The 6,692-nt window shown below is 45.7% G+C and overlaps 1 protein-coding gene and 1 pseudogene across 1 annotated transcript in view; both read left to right on the top strand.

Moving 5' to 3' along the window:
• The first annotated feature begins 1,628 nt into the window (after window positions 1–1,628).
• Window positions 1,629–6,692, top strand: part of QTRT1 (queuine tRNA-ribosyltransferase 1) — a 30,428-nt gene continuing 25,364 nt past the window's right edge. The window contains exon 1 of the mRNA XM_005859198.2: window positions 1,629–1,633. The gene's annotated coding sequence lies outside the window, so the exon portion shown is untranslated. The remainder of the gene's footprint in view (window positions 1,634–6,692) is intronic.
• LOC102252941 overlaps window positions 1,772–6,692 on the top strand; it is a 7,215-nt pseudogene continuing 2,294 nt past the window's right edge.

Genomic DNA, 6,692 nt, shown 5'->3' with positions numbered 1-6,692 from the left:
GCCCGCAGCCAATAAGGAGGGAATATGCTAATTGACTGTCCCACCCTCAAAGATGGCAGCACCCACAGCCAATAAGGAGGGAATATGCTAATTGACTGCCACGTTCTCAAAGATGGCGGCGCCCAGTCCCCTCAGCTCCGCCGAGGCAGCAGGCAGCCACGCACATGCCTCCGGAGTCCCCCAGTCCCCTCAGCCCTTAGCCACCCAGGGCCGCCCGAGGCTCAGGTAACCAGGGCCGCCCGAGGCTTGTGCTGCCAGCAGTGGCAGCATATTTTCAAACCATGACTTCCTGGTTCATAGGTCGATGCTCAACCATTGAGCAATACCAGCTGGGTCAGAGCACGAATTTTTGTCTGCTTGTTCACTGCTATGCTGCCAGCAGTGAGAACAGTGTCTGACACAGAGTGGGTGCTCCATAATATTTATTGCATATATATTCGTGCATATATTTGGGCATTTACTGTGTGCCAAGCCCTACTTACTTCATAATGACCCCTCTGCCCCTCCTCCTTTCTTAACCCTCATCCAAGGATATTTTCCCATTGATTTTTAGAGAGAGTGGAAGGGAGGGGGAAAGACAGAAAGAGAATCATCAATGAGAGAGACACATCAATTGGTCACCTCTCACACGTTCCCCAACCAGGGCTAAGGGTCAAGCCTGCAACCAAGGTACATGGACCGTGACTGGAATCGAAACCAAGACCCTTCAATCTGCAAAGCAACACTCTATCTACTGAGCAAAACTGGCCAGGGCTCTGTCCCCATTTAAAGATTAAGAAACAAACTCAGAGAATGGCAATCACCAGACTAAAGTCCCCTGACTTCTAAGTGTCAGACCCTGAATCCTCCCTCTCAGGTTTTCCTGGCTGTATCCTTTCCACCCTCTCTGTCCTACAATCCCTAATACTGCCTTCTCCTACAGAAAAAGAAGTTGTATAAGAGGTTGACTTCACAGGGCTCACACAGGACTCGATTTCAATTCCTGTTCCTTAATTATTGGCCATGTGACCATGAGCAAGCCAGTAAATGACTCTGCCTCATTTTCTTCATTCATAAAATGGGTATGAAAGTAATACCCACCTCATTGTACTCAGAAGGTCAAATGATGCAATGACAGGGTAGAGCGTAGCAGACACCTGGCACACACAAACACCTACTCCATTAGTGTTGGCTGTTAATCATCATCGTATTATTATTATTATTTGTATGAACTAAAACTAACTTGAAAATTAGGAGAATGAGACCAAAAAAGCTATAGGAAGACAGGATTTCAAGAAGGTAGGAGTGGCCCTGGCCAGTGTGGCTCAGTTGGTTGAGCTTTTTCCCGTGCACAAAAGGTTGCCAGTTTGATTCCTGGTCAGGGTATATGCTGGGTTTCAGGCTCCATCCCTGGTAGGGGGTGTGCAGGAGGCAGCTAATCGATGTTTCTCTCTCATCGATGTTTCTAACTCGCTATCCCTCTCCCTTCCTCTCTGTAAAAAATCAATAAAATATATTTTTTTAAAAAAGAATTACATGAAGCCATGGCTGGTGTTGTTAAGTGATTAGAGCACCCACCCCAGACCAAAATGTCTTAGGTTCAACTCCTGGTCAAGGGCACATACCTGGGTAGTAGTGTGCTCGCCACCCCTGTGTGGTGTGGGCCGGGGGCAACCAGTCAATGTCTCTCGCTCTCTCTCCTTCTTCCTTCTCCCTCCATCCCTCCCTTCCACTCTATGCAAAGCAATGGAACAAATATCCTCAGGAGAGGATTGACAACAACAACAAATGACATGGAGTTACCACAGTTCTGTCAAGAAAGCAGTTGAAATTGTGTTGGAGAGGCTGTGGGGAAATAAGCACGTCCATCCACTACAAGCTGGTGCAGGTGAAATGTCAGAACCTGATAGAGGACATTTGATGGGATTTTATAACATTACAATTGGCCCAGTGCATGGATTCGTGCACATTGAAAGGGAATTAGAAGAAATATTTTAATATTGCTATTCGTCCTTTCTCTATAATAGAAGTGTCAACCAAATTCACGATCGACAATGACAGATTGAAACACGTGTGCAATTGGTGCCAGCAAGAGCTTTATATGTATCATGCATGCAAGAATCAACTTAGCCTTTTATATATATAGAATAAACTTAATTAGACCTGCTTTCTGATGTAGCTAAACTTTTTCCAGCCCAGTGAAGCACTCCAACTTCTCTTTCAGGTAATTGTCAGCAACACAGCAGTAAATTTCAACACGAAGCAGATTATTATTGTAGATCACACAGGGAGAACAAAGGGTAAAATATTTAACTGCAACAGTGTTTGACTATATTCTGTGCAGTGAGAAAACCTGAAGTCATTTTCAAGTTCCACCATTTCTTCTTTTCAGTTGGGTCAAGTTTCTAAGCTTTCTAAATCTCCGTTTTCTGGCTAATGAAAAGAAAATAGGATTCCACTGATTCTCCTATCTCCGTGGTCGGCAAACTTCGGCTCGCGAGCCACATGCGGTTCTTTGGCCCCTTGAGTGTGGCTCTTCCTAAGCCTTAGGAGTACCCTACTTAAGTTATAACAATGTACTTACCTATATAGTTTAAGTTTAAAAAATTTGGCTCTCAAAAGAAATTTCAATCTTTGTACTGTTGATATTTGGCTCTGTTGACTTAATGAGTTTGCCGACCACTGTCCTATCTAGCTACTCCAGGATTTCTCTGAGGATCAAATGAGATGATGTTAGCCTGCAAAGGTGATTACAAAAGTGTGATTGGAACCATACTGGTTTATGTGTCACCCCTGTACCTTATAATGAAACAGCTTTGCTATCTTCTCTGTCATGATTCAAACCTGCAGCAAAACTAAAAGGGGAAATTGTAGCTGGTCAAGTGGAATGAAGTTAACTAGAAGAGGACATTCTGCCAAGAAAAGGTGGGAGCCTGCAAGCGGGCCATGTCAGAACAAAGTCTTGCACGCAAGACTTACTGTTCAGAGGCAGAACTTTCCTTGAGGTGATAAATAGTCCATGAGGGCATGGAAAGCCAGGGAGGGTGCACTGCTGCAGGTGGAAAGGGTCTTTGTATAACATAGGAAATTAATAGTTTAATGTATAACTTAGCTCTGATGATCTCATAAGCATGCCCGTTAATCATTGTTACTTGCTGTACTCCATTGTTCTTTGCTGTACTCCCCAAATAAAAGCCATGCGAGCTTTGGGGGCTTTGATACTTGCCTGACTAGCGGTAGCCCTCTGCTTCTCTAAACTTAATCCTGCACGCCAAGCTCATCTCAGCGTCACCGTTCACAAAGAACATCAACAGATGAGGCGCGGGAAAACACTTCACAGACATTTGTTTAACGTGTGAAATGTTTCCACCTGGCTATGAAGCAAGTCATGTTCCTGTGCTGAAGAAACTACAAGACTAGTCATGGCTAGGGAGAGAAAGCCTGGCGTTGCTATGTGACGTCATTACCTGGCGCCCACAGTGACTGTTTCAGGGCTGGGCTGGGCTGTGGGTCGCATTTTGTGCCATGGAGTCTTGGCAGCGTTGGCTGCATTTTGGTGGCTGTCGCTCCGGGGCGGTTGGGGGGGCCTTTGTCCCACTTGGGGGAAGCCAAGTGTTGCTTTGTGGGTGCCAGTTCCAAGGTGCCCTTTCTCTGTGCGCATAACAGCAGCTCCTGTGTTGAGTATCTGCCCCTTGGTGGTCAGTGCACGTCATAGCGACAGGTCGAACAGTCGGACACTTAGCATATTAGCCTTTTATATATAGAGATAATCTTTGACCCAGTCATTGAGCTGATGGAAATTTTTCCTAAAAATGTAATTGCTGCCCTAGCTGGTTTGGCTCAGTGGATAGAGTGTCGGATGGAGACTAAAAGGTCCTGGGTTCGATTACGGCCAAGGGCACATGCCTGGGTTGTGGGCTCAATCCCCAGTAGGGGGTGTGCAGGAGGCAACCAATCAATGATATTCTCTCATCATTGATATTTGTATCTCTCTCTTCCTCTCTGAAATACATTTTAAAAATACATTTTTTTAAAAAAAAAAAGGATCAGGGATCACCCTTCCCCTTGCTTCACCCCCTCCAGCTGGGCCCTGCTGCTACAGGGCTGGCCCTCTTTCAGACCCACTGAAGTCTTAATAACAGTGACTTGGCACTTACTAAGTATAGGGCACCTTCTAAACACTTCCTTTATATTAATAATTTGATCTGCACAAGCACAACCTTAGGAGGCAGGTGAGTACGGTTATAGGCTCATGGCCTGCTCTCCACAATTCCAAAACCCAACAGGCTATACAAATCAGGTTGGTTTGATTTTCCACCATTTAAGTGCAAATTCCTTGGTTGGAAAAATCTGCTCAAAATTTACCTGAGACCATAAACAGCCTTTATTCAACTCACTTGGTGTAACTTCATAGTTTTTGCCACAGAAATATTGGTATATTTGATTAGGGATATTTTTTAAAATATATTTTTTATTGATTTTTTACAGAGAGGAAGAGAGAGGGATAAAGAGTTAGAAACATCGATGAGAGAGAAACATCGATCAGCTGCCTCCTGCACACCCCCTACTGGGTATGTGCCCGCAACCAAGGTACATGCCCTTGACCGGAATCGAACCTGGGACCCTTGAGTCCGCAGGCCGACGCTCTAAAAAAACAAAACACAAAGATCCCTCTTAAAAAAAAAATGTAATTGCTGCCTAGCTAGTTTGGCTCAGTGGATAGAGTGTCAGCCTGTGGACTGAAGCACCCAGGTTCAATTCCAGTCAAGGGCACATGCCCAGGTTTCAGGATCATCAGTGATTCTCATCATTGATGTTTCTATCTCTCTCCTTTACTCTCTGAAATAAATTTAAAATATCCTATATAATAAAAGCTGAATATGCAAATTGTCCCCTCGACCGTGATTTCAACTGCTCACTATGACATGCGCTGACCACCAGGGGGTGGCCCCAAACATGGCTGGCATTGGAGACTTGCTACGACCTCTCTCTGGCTACCTGGAAGTGGGGGTGATGGGGACGGAGTTACAATGAGAATGCGGGGTGTCCCCAGAGCTCGCTCCCACCCCCCCTGCTACCCTCCCCTGGGACGCCAGGGCTCATGAGCCCACCCCGCACCCACGCGGCCTCTTCCAGGTGAGCCAGGCCACAGCCCCCGGGACAGCAGGGGCCCGTTGGTTGGGGTCCCCGTGGATTCGCCCAGGAGCTGGTCTGCAAGACAGGCCTGGAGAAAGTGCACTGCCGCTTCTGTGCAGCATCGCTGGGCAGCCAAGAGACGCTGCGCCCTGGTTCACAGCATCCGGCCATGCTCAGCGCATCTTCACGTGGAGACTCGGGCGCCATGACTCAGGCGGAGGGGGGTGCACGGGGCCCAGAGGTCAGCTGGGACCTGTCCTTCCACGCCAGACACTCGTGCTTCAATTGCCAGCCAGGCCTAGGGACCTGGGCCTGGTGGTCAGCGCATGTCATAGTGAGCGGTCGAACTCCTGAGGGGACAATTTGCATATTAGCCTTTTATTGTATAGGATAATATTTGATCCAGTCATTGAGCTGATGGAAATTTCTCCTAAAGATATAATTGCTGCCCTAGCCGGTTTGGCTCAGTGGATAGAGTGTCAGCCTGTGGACTGAAGGACCCCAGGTTCAATTCAGATCAAGAGCATTTCCTCTCTGAAATAAATAAAAATATATTAAAAAATATATATATATAATTGCTGTCATGTGAAACTACTTAAATACAAGATTATTTATTGCAGCCTAGTTTATAGAAGTGAAAGATTACCCATAACTCGAGAATCAACAGGAGACCCCTTAAGTGAGTGATGGTCTATCCGTACTTTGGGATATGAGGCAACTGTTAAGAGCAAGGAGACTATGTACTGACAGGATGGTCTCCAAAGTATAGACCAAAAGCAAGGTGCAACCTACCAGTGTAATTAGCAAGCCTTTTGTGTAAAAAAGAGGTAAGTATTCAGCTTCCTATTTGCTTCTATTTGCATGAAGAAATGCTGGAAAGACAGGAATGTAATAAAACATGTTACTAGGAAAGGCTGAGATGGAAAGTGGGTGGGTGCGGAATGAGGTGGGAGGGAGTTTGCCTTTTACACTTTCTGGATTTTTAATACATTTGAAACTTTGAAATATTACACATGAAGAAAAGTGCCTAAAACATAAAAGTGCAGTTCAATGAAGACTCTAGTAGTTACAACCTCCAAAGACTCTATTGTATTTTTGTGGAAGAGATATGTGTGTGTGTGTATATATATATACACAAAACACTAAACTAAAAATGAAGTGCTCACCTCTGGCCAGTGTAGCTCAGTTGGGTGGGCGTTGTCCCTTGCACCTAAGGTTGCCGATTCAATTCCTGGTCAGGGAACATGCCCTGGTTGTGGGCTTAATCCCTGATAGGGGTTGTGCAGGAGGCAACCCATAGGTATTCCACTCTTACATTGATGTTTCTCTTTCTGTCTCCTTATCCCTTCCTCTCTCTCTAAAAATTAATTTCTTATGTGCTCAGCAGCTTGGCCAGGTTGAATTCTGCTGCCAAATCACCTAAACTGAGTAATGAAAGGTGTTGGTAAATGGCAACAACATCTGAAAAGATGTTCAAGCCCTAGCTGGTTTGTCTCAGTGGTTAGAGCGTCCGCCTGCGGAACAAAAGGTCCCGGGTTCGATTCCAGTCAAGAGCACATGCCCGGATTGCGAGCTCG

Source organism: Myotis brandtii, unplaced genomic scaffold, assembly GCF_000412655.1.
Source record: "Myotis brandtii unplaced genomic scaffold, ASM41265v1 scaffold1234, whole genome shotgun sequence".
Taxonomy (NCBI): Eukaryota; Metazoa; Chordata; class Mammalia; order Chiroptera; family Vespertilionidae; genus Myotis; species Myotis brandtii.
The sequence above is the reverse complement of the archived record's forward strand: the minus strand, read 5'-3'. Positions and strand labels throughout refer to the sequence as shown.